This window comes from Hibiscus syriacus, unplaced genomic scaffold (genome assembly GCF_006381635.1).
Source record: "Hibiscus syriacus cultivar Baekdansim isolate YM2019G1 unplaced genomic scaffold, ASM638163v2 tig00116964_pilon, whole genome shotgun sequence".
Lineage (NCBI taxonomy): Eukaryota > Viridiplantae > Streptophyta > Magnoliopsida > Malvales > Malvaceae > Hibiscus > Hibiscus syriacus.
The window spans coordinates 3,309,045-3,328,008 of NW_024063489.1; the positions used below are offsets into that span (position 1 = coordinate 3,309,045).

The window sequence follows — 18,964 nt, forward strand, 5'->3', positions numbered from 1 at the left end:
CTACTTTAATTTATTAAAATTTAATCCTTGGATTGAATGAAAATTAATTTAATTATCGATAACCATAAAAACAAACAAACAAACAGTGATTGTAGCCGCTGTCACCATACCGGAACGCACATCTTCAGCCATGTAGACCATTCTGCACTAAACCTCAAAAGAATGGGCGTCGAAATCACCCTGAATCCGTCAGAGTCACTACATAAAATGGGCCAAGCCAACAGTAAAAGCAGCAGCGGCCACTAGCTTTACAGATCTAAGCGGTGCAAAGCAACGTTACGTTTTGAACGACAAAACAATATTTCAACGTCGCAAGAGGAGAGATATTTCAGATTGACGTGTAACTTAATACAAATTAAACATCGTAAGAGGAGAGATATTTCGACTCTCTTGTGTTAGTTTTTATAAGCTATATACAAATGCGTTCTTTTTTTCCTTTTTTATTTAGATGATTGGGAAAATCGAACCCATACAACAAAGTTCACATTGAAACATGAGATACATTTTGATAGAAGAAACATATGATTTGGAAGCAAATGAAAGATCCTATGGAGATGGAGGCCAACCCAACATTCCTTCTTCTTCCCCATTCCCTTCGTAGAATCTCAGTTCAAGTTCCTCAAATCTCCCCTCCCCTTGCCAAGTTCCGTCGTCGATGTCGTAATCATCAAACTCCCAACCCAAATACTCAGAACTATCGGAGTAGTCCGAGCAATCATCATCCCATTCATATATCTCATAGTAGTCCATGACAAAGGGTCCCAAGACCTTCAGTTTCGGGAACTTTTCCTTCATGAACTGATTATCGAGTTTAACATCCCAGCAACCTCTTAAATCAAAAAAATCAAGCTGGGGACAACCAGAAAGGATGTTCATAACACTCCCTGTGCAGATAAGATGGTAAGCCATCTCGAGGTGCTTGAGCCTAGGCATCGAAGCAGCTATGGCATTCGCCTCGTCATCCTGCGAGAGCTTGCCTGCTGCATCCAGCGGGTGCATGTTGCGGCACTGGGTGACAAGCAGCGTACAATGCTTACCGACGGCCTCTAAAGCACGGGCACCAATTTTGCCACAATAACTCAAATCCAAAACAGTGATTGAGGACAGCCTCCCAGCAGTTCGTTCGACTATTGAATCACTCATTTCGCTTCTCCGTAGTCGCAAAGCCTGAAGGGAACCAGCACTTGCAAAAAAGCAAGGAACAATAAGAACAATGTAAATACAGTATCAATTAAAAGTGGCTATTGAACTATGATCACCCATTCCCATGTTGAAATATTAGGATTGGAATCTTATCATACACTGAAATTGCTGTTCAAACTACTAAATGTGCAAGTAGTTTGTTGTAACCGGTTTTCGTCCGGGCACGAATTTTTTACTTGGCGGGAAAAGTGACGTGAATAAATGGTTTTTAAAATAATTTGAGAGTCGCCATCGGTCTTTTGGGTCAGGTAGGTCGAATACCTAAAAATCATCCTGTAAAAGAGTTTTTAAGAAAACATTGATTAAAAGATAAACTGATATGCGTTTTAACCAAAAATTCGTTCTTTTTAATAATAAAAAGGGATTCGTGGTCGTTTACGTTTAGGGAAGGATTATCACCCCTACAACGACCAAAATTGGTACTTTTTAATTATAAATTGTCTCTATTATTAAAAATTCAAAGATATATTTAATTTATAATCTTGTTATTTATAATTTAAAGAATATATATATATATATTTAAATAACATATTTATTTATTTAGAAATATCAGAAAAGGGCTTCTAGGTACTTTAAGAAAGCTCTTTCTTTTGATATTAAATAAAAAATTAAAAAAGTTATTTTAATATAATAAGATATTTATTTATTTAAAAATATTAGAAAAGGGCTTCTAGTTGTTTTAAGACAGCTCTTTCCTTCAATATTTAAAAATAAATAAATAACTAAAACATAATAATAAAATAAAATTAAACATATCTAGTTCATAAATAGGATTTTTATTTCATAGAAAACAAATAAAATAAATAAATAAATATTATTTATTATATATATTTATATGACTAAGATAATAATAAAATAATAACTAAAGCAATAATTGAAAAATAAAAGTAATAATATTGTAAATAAATAATGATTAAAATAAAATAAATTAAAAATATAGTGTTAAAATGTAGAATATTTAAACTTAGTACTCTACTTCAAAATATCATAAAATCCAGAGGCCTACAGTGTAATTTAGCCTTAATAATATATACGAGATTAAAATAAAATTTATTAAAATTACCAGGGACTAATTAGGTATTTACCGTAAATATGTATAATTACGGGTAAGGACTAAAATGTAAAGAAAATAAAATTTAAATACCGAATTGAAAGGCTCAATAATTGATTTTAGTGACCAAAGTGTAAAGATATAAACATAGAAAGGTCACGGAAAGGGTTTTACCCTTGATGGTAATTACAGAGATACCCCATCCCCAAAACGACGTCGTTCGGGGAGGGATTTAAATACCCATTAATCGGCTGAGAATGGCTTTAAGCCTTTCATTTTCTTCTTTTCTTTTTCTCTCTAAAAAGAGAGATAAAAATTCTCTCTGCCTTCTCCGATGAAGGAAATCGACCGGCCGCCTTGCTCCGACGCCAGTACCACCGCCGGCCACCGTATCCGGTGGTCGAAAATTACAAAACCCCCCTTAAATCGAATTCTCTATTTTTCTATACCCGAATCTAAAGTTTTTTTAACCTAAACTCTTACCAATCGTTGTAGATCTAGGATCTTTTTCTTAAACGTTTCGGTTTCTGGTGGCTCGTAGAGGCTCTTCGGTGGTAAGTTCCCTTCTCTCTTCTTTCTTTGCTGTTGTGGGTTTATTTGTTGTGTGTCGTTTGACTTCTGTTCTTTTAGTTGCTCTCGTGGTTCTCTGTTTTTTTCTGTTCTTTTCTATTGTTCTTGCTCTGTGTATGCTCTCCTTCTTTTGCAGGATTCAGTGGCTTTTATAGCCACCACGGAGTTCTGTTTGGACCGGTCCTGAGAGAAAAACCTCAGTGAGTCACCAAAGCTAGGCTGGTGACTCACCGTAGGGATGGCTGTTGGTTTCCATCTGGCGTTCTGGAGTCTTCCTTGAGGCGACGTCATGGCAGCAAGGCGTCGACAGCAGGGTGTTGTGGCATCTGGCAGCATCTGGAGGCGGCAGCTGGGATCTTCTGGAAACTTGAAGCGGCGGCATCAGTGCTAGGGTTTAGAAACCCTAGCTAAAATCCCAAATGTTTAGAGTTTCCATCTGATCTGGGCCGGTTCTGGTTAGGCCTGGGGTTTGTATTTGGGCTGTGATTTGGATTCCAGGATTTGTATATGGGCCTCAGCTTTGGGCTTTGTAATATTTAATAAATAATATATAATATTAATAATAATAATAATAATAATTTTAATAATAATAATAAATTTAAATTTAAAATGAAAAAAATTGATGTCTACAGCTGCCCCTCTTTGCTCATCCTTGTGTTAACAAGAATAGAGCAAAGAAGAAAAAGATAATAATTTTTTCATTTGGCTTCTTTTGAACAGGATAGAAATGTTGAAAACATCATGCACTGAAGGGCTTACAGATGACCCGAAGGTTTTGAAAACATCATGCACTGAAGGACTTACAGATGACCCGAAGGTTTTGAAAACATAAAAAAGCTCCCGAAGGCTTTTTGGAAACATCATGCACTGTAGGACTTACAGATGACCCTAAGGCTTTGAAAACATCAAAAAGCTCCCGAAGACTTTTTGGAAATATCATGCACTGTAGGACTTACAGATGACCTTAAGGCTTTGAGAACATCAAAAAGCTCCCGAAGGCTTTTTAGAAATATCATGCACTGTAGGACTTACAGATGACCTTAAGGCTTTGAAAACATCAAAAAGCTCCTGAAGGCTTTTTGGAAACATCATGCACTGTAGGACTTACAGATGACCCTAAGGCTTTGAAAACATCAAAAAGCTCCAGAAGGCTTTTTGGAAACATCATGCACTGTAGGACTTACAGATGACCCTAAGGCTTTGAAAACATCAAAAGGCTCCCGAAGGCTTTTTGGAAACATCATGCACTGTAGGACTTACAGATGACCCTAAGGTTTTGAAAACATCAAAAAGCTCCCGAAGGCTTTTTGGAAACATCATGCACTGTAGGACTTACAGATGACCCTAAGGCTTTGAAAACATCAAAAAGCTCCCGAAGGCTTTTTGGAAACATCATGCACTGTAGGACTTACAGATGACCCTAAGGCTTTGAAAACATCAAAAAGCTCCCGAAAGCTTTTTGGAAACATCATGCACTGTAGGACATACAGATGACCCTAAGGCTTTGAAAACATCAAAAAGCTCCCGAAGGTTTTTTGGAAACATCATGCACTGTAGGACTTACAGATGACCCTAAGGCTTTGAAAACATCAAAAAGCTCCCGAAGGTTTTTTGGAAACATCATGCACTGTAGGACTTACAGATGACCCTAAGGTTTTGAAAACATCAAAAAGCTCCCGAAGGGTTTTTGGAAACATCATGCACTGTAGGACTTACAGATGTGGGAAATAGTTTACTAAGTAAAAAAACTAAAGAAATCGTTTTCTTACTTTTCAACAATTTCAATTTTAGAAAAGATTGAATGAGAAACTATGGAAATCATTTTCTCATTATTTTTTGAAATAACATGTTGATTGGGTAACATGCCCCAATCTCAAGATAATGCTCATTCTTATGGATTGCGTCCATCTATTCTTCATATGTTGGTGTGATTCCTGTATTTGCGGTTTTGAACACCTTCTTCTTGTAAGGTATTTTTTACCATGAATCTTCTTGTTCTTCCGAAGATCTGTAAAACGCCATGTTTGAATGCACTCAGATGTATCAATGTAATGCATTGTCTATTTTGTAAATGATATTCTTATGAATGCATGAATGTTGATGCAATCTTCATTTGACTTCAAAGTGGTGAACTTGGTCTTCCTTCACTTCATCATTTATTGCCAGGGTCACCTCTGGATATCAGTGTAGAAACTTATGCTATCAAGCTTGTATTTCTGTAGAATCATCTGATCAACTTGTATCTTGGTGCCTTCTTTGTTTTATTTAAGTCTTAGAAGAAATGTTTTATTTGTGGAACTCTTGCCGTAGTCAGAACTATGACTTTGATGCCCCATTTTGCCTTTGGTAACACCGGCTTTCTTTGTCTGGATTTGTGTAGAAATCCAATAAAGCTTTCATCTTTGAAAAGGGAATCTATCATCTTTAAAAAGAGAATCTATCATCTTTGAAAAGAGAATCTATCATCTTTGAAGAGTGTAGATGTAGATATGCCTGACTCAGCAGGGATTAATTAGGAGAGTAGAGTCTGTTCTAATTTAACTCTTGAAACACATCACAAGGAAGATTTATTCAAATTTCTTTCATGTCTCCACATATAATCAAATCTCGAATAAGGCAACTTGGACCATATCATGTCGAGATGCTTAACAACAACCTGTCGTTCAACCTTAGTTGGCGCCACTAGTTTCTTGTTGTTAAAATTTCAGCTCTCTTTCTGTGGAAAGAAATCTTCATTATATCTAATTTTTAATCTTGGGGTTGAAGAAGACAAACTTCATCTTATATCAATAAAGGAAAACCATATGATAACAACATTGGTTCAACACCATAATCACTGGTTCATAAAACATTTGACAACACATTCTTCATCTCCTGTGGCTTCTGCTTGAATTGCTTGTCAATGAAGCTCTTTGCATGGTGTTGAAAGTTTTTGTATGATGTCACAAGACCACTTGAGAACAAAACTCAATGGGAATACAAGTGAAATACTGGTATGACCAAAAAGTTGGTCAAATTCGCCAAATATGCTGGTGTCGAATTGAATATGAGACACTAATTAATCTCGATATCATCTCGGGCAAGGGCAAGTGTAATACTGATCACATTTTCTTCTATAATGAGCATTGTAGAAATTAGAAACACTTCAGCTATAGGATCCATGTACAGAAAAATATCCGTGGATTTCTTGCTGCTGTGGATGAAACACACTTGATAAAACCCAAAATAGATAAAAAAAAAATCAGTTCAGTCTGACTGGCAATGATAACCACAGTAATAGCGGGAATAACAGTAATGTAAGTGAGTCGAGTCTCCCTTTCCAATGTCATCGATTAAGCGAAAACTATTGTGAAAAACAACTTCGTAATCCCAACAGTATGGTTGAAACTAACTGCCAGGAATCTCAAAGAAATATTTCCAATCATCACCGACACACATAATACAAAATTCAAAGCTGAGATCTTGAGGAACTGAACCCTGGATCGAGTAGTCTACCCGGGGATCATCTTTATTCATGCAATCATGATGTAGTTTATCAAATAACACATTGTCATGTGACACATGGTTTAATAAGATTGGGTATTTGAAACCATACTTGTTGAGTAGATATTTGTTCAACAATAGGACCCTAATGCAACTGCCTGATGAACGAATCAATTATGTGTAATCAGATTGACTGTTATTATTTCACCATTTTCATTCTTCATATTTTTATGTCTCATTGGAAATATCTGCTCAAGTCAATGATTTTTAACACATGATGATGTGGGCCTTCAGCATGCCCTAGCATTTGCTGATACGAACGTTCAAAAATGCATCAACAGTCCTAATTCTGATTGAAATGGGCTTTCAGCATGCCCCGATATTTGCTTCTTGTTAATATGAGCCTTCAAAATGCCCCACATGTATCTGTCTGAAGGAACCTTTAAAATGCCCCAACATTTGCTGATACAGATGTTAAAAGTGTGCTCAACATTACTTCTTGTTGAGATGAGCCTCCAAGAATGCCCAAATATTCATATTGTTGTGAGTTTTCAAAATGCCCCAATATTCTATTTCTGATTGAAATGGGCCCTCAATATATCCCTCTAGATCTGTCTGAATTGGGCTTTCGAGATGCCTCAATTTTCTATTTCTGGTTTACTCTCGATGTCTGTTTGACTTGAATATCATGATCCCTACAAGGTTCAATTTTGATAATGCACTGTGGTCACCATTATGACAGAAATGTCTGAGATATGTGTATTCTGAATGAGGTGACCATTTTCTGTATCTGGAGGGATTTAGTCAGACAGAGCAGTATAAATAGCTTGGTAATTCGTTCTAGACTGATAGAGTGGCTTATCATCTTTCAGTGAAGGCCATATCTGAAATATACTTTTCTGTTGGAGAGAAACCAATTTATGCGAACAGTAATCTGATGCAATAGCAAGACTACATATATAGGCTCTTAAAAATTCACACCCATGTAGCATGTTGATTCTGATAACAACTCATCTGATTATGAAGCGATCTTTCAGGATGATTTCACAGATATTGATAGTTCTTTCTGATACCGAGGAAATCCTGAATTCTGATTCTGATGAAGAGAATAAACTGTTATACTTGACAAAAATAGGATATTCAGAGGTTGAGGCTTCAATATCCATGGAGAGATGTGGTCTGAATTCACCAATTACAGAGTTGACAAATTTTATATATGCTGCTCAAATGGTTAAGGCTACTGATGTACTTCTTCTGGTACAATGATCCCAATTACAAGTAAATGAGAAAATTGGGCTATGATATTTAGAAAAGGAAGAATCAGAGGAAGCTTGAAAAGAAGCTTCTTAATGAAGACGATCATGCAGTTCATCTTTCAATTCTAATGATTGGTTCTGGGGTTCCTACCGAACCAGATCAGATAACTTAAAGAACACTTTCAGAAGATGCTATTGGGTCTCCTTATTTCTACTATGAGCAAATTCATCTTTCAAATCTAATGATTGGTTTTGGGGTTCATACCAAACCAGATCAGATAACTCAAAGAATACTTCCAGAAGATACTATTGAGTCTCCTTATTTCTACTACGAGAACGTGGCACTTGCTCCAATTAATTTTTGGACTGAAATATCACAGTACTTATTCGATGTAGAGCCAAAATTTGTAGATTCGAAGAATTTTTATGCTACTGCCCTGAAACAGGGTTATATTCATAATCTGCCAATCGAGAACAAATTTCCTCTTATTCTACTTACTCATTGCACCATACATGATGCGTTTTCCATTGACAACAAACTGGTGACCTTCCTGGGATCCAAGAACAAAGTTGAACTGTTTACAAACATGTACATGAAGTGCCAAATTGACAAAAAGGAACTGTAAGGCTCTTGAAGCTTATGACGATGAGCCACCTTCGAGTGTCCAGAAGTATGTTCTTGATGAGTGCTGAAAATGGAATCTGGTATGGGTTTGAAGGAATAAAGATACTCCACTTGAACCTGATGAGGTGGAAATGCTTCTAGGTTTCCCTAAAAACCATACATGAGGAGCTGCTAGAGACAAGTTCTTCGGTGATATCAATGTCCTGTCTTTTTTTTGGATCAGTGATGCAGAGGTCGACTTCTACTGTCTTGGCATATATTTGAAAACAGATGTGCAAGAACTGAATGATGATCGGTTGGAGTAATTGATGAGTAGATTTGTCTAATTCGACCTTGTTGTCGGTGGCATCCAGCGTAACAACCTTACTGGAAGAAATAAACATCATCAGGATGAATTAGAAGATTTTTGTTGGTGCATTTTCTTGCAATGACTGCTATGACAACTGTCTCTTCTGCTGCTCCAATATATCCCACTCTTTTCGAATCATGGAACAATTTAATTGACGGTAAAACTGATTATCTTCAACTTTTGGAATCTTGTAACCAATATTACCCTATATAAAATGCCTATAAGGGTAGATTCTGTTCCAATGTCCTATTCTGTGCCATAAGTCCTCAAATTCAAATTCAGCAATCTTCTGAAGGACATAATGGATATCATCTTGACAAAGAAAATGATCGACATAGAAGAAGTAGCAATGATGTATCAAGACTTGAGCTAGCATCACGGTATAACCAGAGTGCAGGTAGTGACTTGTTCATGGCTCTATGATGTAATATTCTAGAGAACATGGATTGATGGTTGGGGAAAATAACCTGTCTGGTGATGCTTATCACCCTCAGCATGAAATAAGCGATAATCTTTCTTGATGATTTGCTAATAATGTCATAGGAGAGTGTCACTAGTTCAATTCTTCAAACTTTCTGGCTTCTTGGACCACTTGCCTTAAAAAATGTGAAGTGCTTCATCATTTTGGCCTCGTTCATTCTTTTTCTACAACAGGGGTAGAATAAGCAACAATTGCTTCAAGGACCTTCCTCATTTGAGACTGTCCTGTTTGAAAATGTTTTTTTTTCCTTTCTTTATCGAAGAATGAAAGAATTTTGCAAAGTAATGCACTTCTCAAGTTCACAATAGAATCAAATCATAAACAATGAGTTTAATGAATATCAAATAAATCAACTACACTTTTAAATCATTCAAAAATCATATTCCCATGGCAAGTGTCAAAATTATTGACTGATTTAAGGTGTAGGTGGATTCTGGTAAAGTAAGGTTCTTTCAAGTTGGTTCAGTATCCACTAACTTGAAGAAATGATTGTTATGATCATCTTGTAGAGATACTTCTTGATTCTAGAATCTCAGGAACGTCTTTTGGGATGTGCGGTGCTTCATTTAAGAGCTTAAGATCATCTCTTATGTCGTTGTTGCACCATTCAATATTCGAGCCGCCTTTTCAGGTTTTCAACTCGAATCCTCCTTTGGTTCTAAGATGTTATTTAAAAATTTACATCTTGAACCCCCCCTTTTATCATTTTTCATATCATGCATTAAAGATTTTAAAAACCAATTTTTTGCAAATAAAAATCAATCTTGAGAGGCGGAATGAATTCTGAAGATATTCTCTTTAGATGCCTTCAGTCTTGCTTTGCTTGACTTAGATATGCCTTGCTGGGGATTTTTTTCATCCTCTGGATCCCTCTAGATTGCCAAATTTTGGGTTAATTTCCATTTTCTCATATCTTCATCATTTATTGCTCTTCTTGTTTGAATATGAATCTTTGACTTAATTGTACTCGATCCATTTTGTAACTTGAGGCTCCATGAGTCACCTATCTTGATTCAATTTCTCCTTTTTTTTCTTTTTTTCATTTTTTTTTTCATTTTTTTCTTTTTTTCTTTTTTTCTTTTTTTTGTTTTTTTTTTCTTTTTTCTTTCTTTTTCCTTTTTCTTTCTTTGCTGGATGAGTATAAGACTTCAATTGCTTTGAACACCTCCTTTTCCTTTTTGTCCTTTTTTCTTCTTCAAGTATAATATTTCTTGACAGAATCTGAGTTTATTTGGTTTCTCAGAACTTTCCCATCCGTTTTTGCCAAGATCAACGCTTCTCGGGAAAATACCTTTTTTACAATATTTAATCCGTCCCAATTAGACATCCATTTCTTACGGAAATCTTTATGTATAGGCAAGATCTTTTTAAACACTAGATCACATCTAAATCACCCTCTTGGAACTCTCTAGGATGTGATCTTTCATCATCTGTTTCTAATGTATTTGCTCATGGTAAATAGCTTTCAATTGATTCTCATCAATAAGGTTAATTGATCAAATCGAGCTTGGATACATTCAGTCTTCTCCAATTTGTCCTACTTTAGGATACAAAATGATGGGATCTCAACTTCAATTGGTAATACTGCTTCCATCCCATAGACTAAACAATAAGGTGTTGCCCCAGTAAATGTTCACACAGTAATTCAATATGCATATAAGGCAAAAGTTAGCTTCTCGTGCCAATCTTTGTAAGCTTCAGTGGTTTTTGTAATGATCCTCTTGAGGTTCTTATTTGCTCCTGCAAATGCCCTATTCATCTTTGGGTGATATGACACTGAGTTGGCGTGCTTGATCTGTGCGCAAAGTTTAGTCATCTCATACATAGAAGTCCTTGTAAAAAAGAGGTATCTCCAGGGGGATGAATATTCAAGATTAACATTACTTACATGAAAAAATGTAATTAATGCATGATATATTTATTTCAATTAATCACTTTTTCCTTCTTCTTGAGTATGCCCTAATCACTCGAAATCATCTTCAATAAGTTGATTCATGATGCCTCATATCGTCTCTTCTTGAAGGAAGATTCCCGGATAATTGAAAGTTTGGTTCTTTTGAGGTGTTTTGGTTTATGATGGTTTTGTATTTGGAAGGACAAATGTGTGACTTATGGTGGAATGTAACATAATGAATCGATCAACTCTACCCGAAAAGGTAAACATCTGGAGTAGGTGTCTCAAGAACAGGTAGAGACATTCTTCAGAGTCTCAGATAAATATACGGTCAAAATTTGGTCTTTAGTAAGGATCAAGTAATTGGCATTGGATGGAAGGTATACTTTTATCACTTGCCAAAGATCTATAATTCTTGAAAAATTAAAAGAATATTTAATTTACTTGATACTCAATAATCTCAAGGTTAAAACTTGATTCCTTGCTCATAACCATAAAAGCAATACACATTTATTTATTGCACAAAAGGTGGAGAAAGGAACAAACAAAAAAACAAGTTCAAACAAGATGCTGAAAATAGAAAGTACTACAGTGGTAGATAACACTTCCACTTGTTTATGCATCATGCCTCATTATTCCTATAATGTTGGGTATGTAATAGGATCAGGGTTATTTTCTTCATTCGCCCCCATTTCTTGATCATTTCTTGTGTCAAAACCTCTTTGTCAACAAGCATCTCAATTTCTTTTAACAATGGCCTACAATTGCCTGTAGAATGCCCCTTTACCCCCAAGTGGAAATTACAAACATTATCTTGATCATAGCTATGAGTAGAAGGGTTTGATGTCACTTTAGTTGGTCTTGGTGTGATGTATTGACCTTTAACCAAATGAGGATACAAGTATGAAATGGAAGTTTGGAACACTTCCAAAGTTTTTCTTGATCGCATAACTTTCTTTGGTCGATCCGAACAGTTACTCGCTCTTTTTCTTTCGCAATTGCGAGGACTCTGGATGCGACACTCATTCACATGATCATCTTTTTCTTTTTGATTAGTCGGGCTCCTGGATGTGACTTTTGAGTTTTCTTCATTGATTACATTCTCAATTAATTTTCCACTTGTCACAAGATTCTCAAATTCCTTCGTCGGGTTTGCTTGCATTAACTCGAAGAAAGGCGCTGGAAGGGAATCACGAAACATACGTGATATCTCTTCTTCTAACATGGGAGGTTGAACTTGTGCTGCCACTCCTCTCCATCTTAAGGCATATTCTTGAAATCTTTCATTGGTTTTCTTCTTTACTCTTCGAAGATCCATACGTGTTAGAGTTAAGCCTTTAACATACCGATATTGTTCCAAAAATGCATCAGCTAAATCAACCCATCTCTTGATCTATTCTTGTGTCAACTGATTATACCAGACTACTGCTGGGCCAACAAGGCTATCATGGAAAGAGTGAATTAACATATCATCAGAACTTAAATATCCTTCCATTTTTCTGCAAAACATTCTCAAATGGATTAAGGGACAACTGGTGCCATCATATTTTTCAAAATTTGGCATTTTGAAATCATGGGGAATAACCAAGTGTGGAACCAAGCTGAGATCTCTTGCTTCTAGTTCTTTGTGGGAAGTATCAACACATTTCATATTTTTGATTGCTTCATCCATCCTCTTGAATATTTCCTCATATTGTGAATAATGAACAAGGCTATTCATTGGGTTCAATTAGGATGCCCTAGAGGGTTTTACCATTTTCGACTCTTCAATCTGACAGCATGGTTGCTCTTTATCAATTATCTCTTCTTTATCATATGCCACATACTGAATTATTTAATTTGATCCATCTGGTACTGAATCTAATGTTTCTTTCCTTATATCCTGAGGTAACCCTGTCAATTATTCTGGCCATTGATCTTGTAGTCCCTCATAAGATTGCTCCATTGTTTTCATGATGATGGTAAAGTAATATGAATGGTCTTGGTTTTTACTGTTACATAACCTTTCATGAATTATTTACATGTTTTTATAATTAAAGTATATAACAATATTTAAATAAAAAAAATGTAATGTAAATGCGAAAATGCATAAATGCCAAAAATAAGAATGCAAAATGTGCATTTCAAAGATGTAAACATAAAAGTATAAATACAAAATGAAAAATGCAAAGATGCAAAAATGTAAATGTATAAAAATGTGTTACTCAAGAGTGATCATCTTAGAATAGATTTCATTGAACACAAAAACTTTGGTACATCAAACAAAACTTTTACATGTAGGGGATAGCTTTCACTCCTAACTTCTCTATTTCCCTTAAAAGCCAAACTAACTTCCACTCATGCTCAGGTGTGGAGTTCTCAATCTGCTTTAATTCTCTTGCGAAGCCAGCTATGTCCACCAACTTATGAGCCACATTGTTTGCTTGAACATCAGCTTCCTTCATGATATTGTCTTTTTCCTTCATCTTTTGCATTAACTCTCGAAGTTGTAAACAATATTGTTCATTTTTTCTTGTGAGAGAATCTTTATGTTCCAAAAGTTCTCGTACAAGATCTCCATAATCATCTAAACATTTCTTCAATGTCTTGTTCTTGTCGATAGTAACTTTTAATTCATTATCAATTTCATGCTGATGAATCTGATATGATGTTTCCATGTTGGTCATAGCACTATTCAACATTTGATTGTCGACTTGATATTTTCTCGATTTCATGACAGTTGTATTGAGTCTTTCTTCTGCAAATCGTAAATCATGAGAAAGCTTCTTGACCCGTCCTTCATTTATGTTGTAATTCTTTTTCAGTTTGGTGATCCCTGTTATCCACTCTTCTGGGGTGTTTCCTATGCCAGCATTTTGAAAGGCTTGACTGACCTTCTGGAAATCTTCATGTATGGTTTCCATTTTGGTGCTCAATTTATCGTTTTCAATCTTTAAATGACGTATTTGAGCCTCAAACATCATCAAATCTTATTCTCTCTGGGCGCCCCTACTGATACTCTTACCTTTGAAGACTTTTGGTATTAATCCAGCAGGACCTTCAGTTACCAAACTAGGTCGATCATTTACCATAAATTGTAAGGTTCCATGATCCAAAAGACTTTGGACTCGACGTTTGAAGGCAAGACAATTCTCAATAGTATGTCCTTGAGCTCCGGCATGATATTCACAATAAACGTTGATGTCATACCAATTCGGATATGGAGGTTGGAACGGTTTTATGTAGTACGGGGCCACTTCTTGCGCTTCAAGTAGCTTTTTATATAACTCCTTATATGATATAGGGATAACATCAAAATAAGAACCGCCTTTTGTCTTGGATTGAACCTGATTTTTAGATGTCATGAGCAGACTAAACTTTGACGACTTCAGATTACATGATTTCTTCTCATTTCTGGGAATTTTTACAGTTGTCACCATTTCCTGGGTATCTCCAGATAACTTGTGAATACGAATGACGACTGTCTCTATTTGTGCCAGAATCTCTTTTCCTTTGGCAAAAACAGATATTCTTTCCATCATCTTGGACATCTGCTCTCTTTATCTCGCGTATCTCCTTTTGATCTTTATTGGGCATACGATCTTTGGGTGCATAGCTCTCCTCTATCCTCGGAGTTCCCTCAGGATGCCATTCCACGGTTGCGTCATATTTTGTTCGATCATAAAACTTTTTTGTCCATTTATGATTTCTTTCCAATTTGATGAACAGTCTTTCCAGTTAACACCTTTTGGTTATGATATGATCATGCAATGCAAACGAAAGAAATCAATATAAAAATGTTAGAGCAAAACAAAATGTATGAAAAATAAAAATGGGAAGGGAAAAAATAAATTGGTTAGTACCAATTAATGAAAAGAAAATATTCTACCTATCATGGTATATAATATATCCTAACCTCATGCTTTCTAGTTCTATGCTTTGTTTGGAAAAATTAACCTAACATCATGTTTACTAGTTCGCAGGCATTTATTCAGAGAGAAAAATAATAAATTAAATAAATTAAAAGCTAGAGCTTATTTCTCCTTTGTGTATACCTATGGACAGAGGTTCAGTACAGTCTTAGGTCAGGAGAATTTTTAGGGTTTATTATATGCAAGGTTTCAGTTCTAAGAGTAAAGGTACTCGAATTGTCCTTGTCGATGCCCCCCTTGGGCTATCAAACCCTCAATCCTAGTCCATCACAGACTTAAGTGGATCGAGTTCAATTCGATGGGACACATTTCTCTATGCCTGACACGGAGAATAAATTCTCACGAAGACATAGATCATATGAACCCCGAAAGTTACTTGCTAGGTCTGACACGGAGAATAAATTCTCACGAAGACGTCGCTTTCACTCCCACTTAAAAGGGACAAACTCAATTATAGAGCTTTATGTTATGCAATGCAAGTGTTGTGTGTGAGGAGAAATATTCAAACCTCTAACAGAAAAATAAATAATGAAATAAAATGCTTGCAAATAAAATGAAATATTAATAAAATAATATATATATAAATACTATGAAAATAATAAGTATATATAAAAAATTTGAAAAGAAAGAATTATAAATTAAATATATGAATTTTTAATTTATAATTAATAGAGACAATTTATAATTGATTTTAAAAGCTTGAAAAAATCCCCAGCGGAGTTGCCAAGCTGTTGTAATCGGTTTTCGTCCGGGCACGAATTTTTTACTTGGCGGGAAAAGTGATGTGAATAAATGGTTTTTAAAATAATTTGGGAGTCGCCATCGGTCTTTTGGGTCAGGTAGGTCGAATACCTAAAAATCATCATTTAAAAGAGTTTTTAAGAAACATCAATTAAAAGATAAACTGATCTGCGTTTTAACCAAAAATTCATTCTTTTTAATAATAAAAAGGGATTCGTGGTCAGTTACGTTTAGGGAAGGATTAGCACCCCTACAACGCCCAAAATTGGTACTTTTTAATTATAAATTGTCTCTATTATTAAAAATTCAAAGATATATTTAATTTATAATCCTGTTATTTATAATTTAAAGAATATATATATATATATATATATAACATATTTATTTATTTAGAAATATCAGAAAATGGCTTCTAGGTACTTTAAGACAGCTCTTTCTTTTTATATTAAAAAATAAATAAATAATAATAAAACATTATTTTAATATAGTAAGATATTTATTTATTTAAAAATATTAGAAAAGGGCTTCTAGTTGTTTTAAGACAGCTCTTTCCTTCAATATTTAAAAATAAATAAATAACTAAAACTTAATAATAAAATAAAATTAAACATATCTAGTTCATAAATAGGATTTTTATTTCATAAAAAACAAATAAAATAAATAAATAAATATTATTTATTATATATATTTAAATGACTAAGATAATAATAAAATAATAATTAAAGCAATAATTGAAAAATAAAAGTAATAATATTGTAAATAAATAATGATTAAAATAAAATAAATTAAAAATATAGTGTTAAAATGTAGAATATTTAAACTTAGTACTCTACTTCAAAATATCATAAAATCCAGAGGCCTACAGTGTAATTTAGCCTTAATAATATACACGGGATTAAAATAAAATTTATTAAAATTACCAGGGACTAATTAGGTATTTACCGTAAATATGTATAATTACGGGTAAGGACTAAAATGTAAAGAAAATAAAATTTAAATACCGAATTGAAAGGCTCAATAATTGATTTTAGTGACCAAAGTGTAAAGATATAAACATAGAAAGGTCACGAAAAGGGTTTTACCCTTGATGGTAATTACAGAGATACCCCATCCCCAAGACGACGTCGTTCGGGGAGTGGTTTAAATACCCATTAATCGGCTGAGAATGGCTTTAAGCCTTTCATTTTCTTCTTTCCTTTTTCTCTCTAAAAAGAGAGATAAAAATTCTCTCTGCCTTCTCCGATGAAGGAAATCGGCCGGCCGCCTTGCTCCGGTGCCAACACCACCGCCGGCCATCGTATCCGGTGGCCGAAAATTACAAAACCCCCCTTAAATTGAAGTCTTTATTTTTCTATACCCGAATCTAATGTTTTTTTAACCTAAACTCTTACCAATCGTTGTAGATCTAGGATCTTTTTCTTAAACGTTTCGGTTTCTGGTGGCTCGTAGAGGCTCCTCGGTGGTAAGTTCCCTTATCTCTTCTTTCTTTGCTGTTGTGGGTTTATTTGTTGTGTGTCGTTTGGCTTCTGTTCTCTTAGTTGCTCTCGTGGTTCTCTGTTTTTTTTTCTGTTCTTTTCTGTTGTTCTTGCTCTGTGTCTGCTCTCCTTCTTTTGCAGGATTCGGTGGCTTTTATAGCCACCACGGAGTTCTGTTTGGACCGCTCCTGAGAGGGAAACCTCGGTGAGTCACCAAAGCTAGGCTGGTGACTCACCGTAGGGATGGTTGTTGGTTGCCATCTGGCATTCTGGAGTCTTCCTTGAGGCGGCGTCATGGCAGCAAGGCATCGACAACAGGGTGTTGTGGCATCTGGCAGCATCTGGAGGCGGCAACTGGGATCTTCTGGAAACTTGAGGCAGCGACATCAGTTCTAGGGTTTAGAAACTCTAACTAAAATCTTAAATGTTTAGGGTTTCTATCTGGTCTAGGCCGGTTCTGGTTGGGCCTGGGGTTTGTATTTGGGCTATGATTTGGGTTTCGGGATTTGTATATGGGCCTCAGCTTTGGGCTTTGTAATATTTAATAAATAATATATAATATTAATAATAATAATAATTTTAATAATAATAATTTTAATAATAATAATAAATTTAAATTTAAAATGAAAAAAATTGATGTCTACAAAGCTAAGTTTTAATGACAGCAAAGCATCTATAATTTTACCACACTTACTTCTCTGTGATGAAGGAGAAAATGGAATCGTTGTGTAGGCCCGAAACACATAGCTTGCGAAGAGATCCGGTGCTTCGAGTGATGAGCATTCGAAGGATCCGATAGAGATGATCGGCTGACATCGATTGCTCCACTCTTCAATGTCAATCTCTTGCCAACAATAGGGACCTGTGACAACCTTTCTCCAGGATTTGCTGACACCGGGAATGACTGTTAGCACCTCTTGTAGGGACAGGTTGCTGAAGATTAACCCGAGTGCATCGGGAATTAGTTCATCCCAGTTTCGAAAGTCGATTTGTTCTTCCATCTGGTCTTCATTCAGGAAACACAATAAATAGACAAAATGAATTCGAACTTGATTAAAGACCGGATAAGCTTAATATGCCCTCGTTTGGAGGAACTACTCAACACAGAGAAGAATAATCACTTTACACGAAACCAATGGCAGCAAATTAACATACGGTGTAAAGTAAATGAGAATATAATACTGCACACACCACGCAAGGAAAGATGTGATTATTGTATAATAGAAGCAAACAATGAAACCATTTCCTAGATCCAAAAAGTTCAGGAAAAAACAAGTAAATTTGATACAGAATTAGTGTCACATGTGAAAGAAAGGAGCAATCAAAGAAAGTACAATAACAACCTGTCTGAAGGACTTAAAACTGATATTCTAAACTGGTTAGTGAAAAAAAAATCTTTGGACTTGAGATCTAAACGAAACAACACAGAAATGACGTACATTTCATTTTCGTACTCGGAAAACAGCACGAGCATGACAAATCATTAAGAATTCAGAAAACATAGAACACAATGAAAGAAGAAAAATCTATGACGGGTTACCTTCGCTTCACTTTTGTAGCAATTTGGATTATGCGAAAGAATCCCAATTTATCAGCCTGAAACGCCGTGTTAAAAGAGAGAAGCAACTCCAGAAGAAAAGAAAACACAGGTCTATCTACCCACCGTACCTAACCAATGCATCAAATGCAACCCATCAAAGAATAAGAAGAAGAGTGAAACCAAGAGAGTTACAAACAGGGGGAAATGGAATATAATACATGAAACATTCAAAAATATGTGGTTAAAAGAAGAGGAGAGCAGGAATATATATAAATACAGTCTTAAGTTACAGAGCAAAGGAGGGGTAGCTTTTAGAGCGAAAATGGGATTGTCAATGACGGATTTGGAATAATAAAGGCATAGGTTTCATGCCATGTATTTATGT

General features: G+C 35.3%; 1 long non-coding RNA gene and 1 pseudogene across 1 annotated transcript; one reads left to right on the plus strand and one right to left on the minus strand.

Moving 5' to 3' along the window:
* Positions 1 to 533: 533 nt before the first annotated feature.
* On the minus strand, positions 534 to 18,695 carry LOC120191037 (annotated as a pseudogene).
* Positions 1,260 to 17,821, plus strand: LOC120191039. The gene is made up of 3 exons (XR_005522659.1): positions 1,260 to 1,335; positions 9,439 to 9,444; positions 17,688 to 17,821. It is a non-coding gene; the product is annotated as an uncharacterized LOC120191039 (long non-coding RNA).
* Positions 18,696 to 18,964: the final 269 nt, after the last annotated feature.